The sequence below is a fragment of the Eurytemora carolleeae genome, unplaced genomic scaffold (assembly GCF_000591075.1).
Source record: "Eurytemora carolleeae unplaced genomic scaffold, Eaff_2.0 scaffold173, whole genome shotgun sequence".
Lineage (NCBI taxonomy): Eukaryota > Metazoa > Arthropoda > Copepoda > Calanoida > Temoridae > Eurytemora > Eurytemora carolleeae.
This window is the reverse complement of record NW_019396110.1, coordinates 155,380-156,326: the sequence shown is the minus strand read 5'-3', so window position 1 is coordinate 156,326 and position 947 is coordinate 155,380. Positions and strand designations below refer to the sequence as shown.

General features: G+C 28.7%; 1 long non-coding RNA gene across 1 annotated transcript; it reads right to left on the bottom strand.

Moving 5' to 3' along the window:
* LOC111695213 (uncharacterized) lies at nt 1-515 on the bottom strand. Its single transcript, XR_002763813.1, has 2 exons — nt 439-515; nt 1-148 (listed from the first exon to the last, which is right to left on the bottom strand). It is a non-coding gene; the product is annotated as an uncharacterized LOC111695213 (long non-coding RNA).
* Between the last annotated feature and the right edge of the window lie 432 nt (nt 516-947).

The window sequence follows — 947 nt, the reverse complement described above, 5'->3', positions numbered from 1 at the left end:
ATTATTTTGCACCCTTTATTCTACACAAAATATAATCAAGTAAATATAATTTAAAATAACTTTGTATTTAAAAATTAAAAATATGAATTTTTAGGATTGTTGAAAGGCGACTGCTTGAAGAGTACGACTTTTCCGATCTTTATGAAACCTGAAAAAAACAGATATAAACTGGCAAAAAAATTGCTAAACCATGGCTCGGGTTTTAAATATTCATTGTTTAAAATGGTTAAATTGTCAACTTTGATTTAATTGCACCTTAAGCCTAGATGATATATATAAAAATGTTACAGTTTTCTTTATCAGTTTATCAGATACGCAAATTGTTAATGCATAATTAAGATAGTAAAATAAGTAATGAGAAATAATTGGCCAGATAAAGAAAAATATTTACCGATTTAAAATCTACAATCTACATATTATCATCTCCGTATAATATACCTAGTGTAGTAAACGTAGATGGATGATATACCAACACAGTAGAGAACCATAACCAAAGAAATACAGGCCGCCTACAAATCAAATTTTATCTTTATAAAGACGTGCATGGGCAACGTAATGAGAGTTTTTAAAGGATTTTAAATCCATTTTTCTTATTCGACATACGTCAGATTTAATTTAATCGGTTTATGCCAAACTCTGAACTCTTATTTTTGTCAAAAACTAAGTATACTTTTTAAAAGCTGTTAAGGTATTAAGAACACTAAATAAAACATGTCTTGTTATCTTTATATCTGCATTGTCTGTTTGTCTGTTAGTTTGTTTGTATCCTAAACGTCAACACGATCCCAATTCTTTTTAGAGCACATGCATAGTCCAATCCCAAGGAAGGTTTATCATCCGTCTGAATTTTAAAAATATTGCCTATAAAAGATTCCGATTTTTTAAAATCCACCAAGGAAAGCATACAAATCCGCAAATTTTTTTATCGTTATTTCGAAATGTGCGAA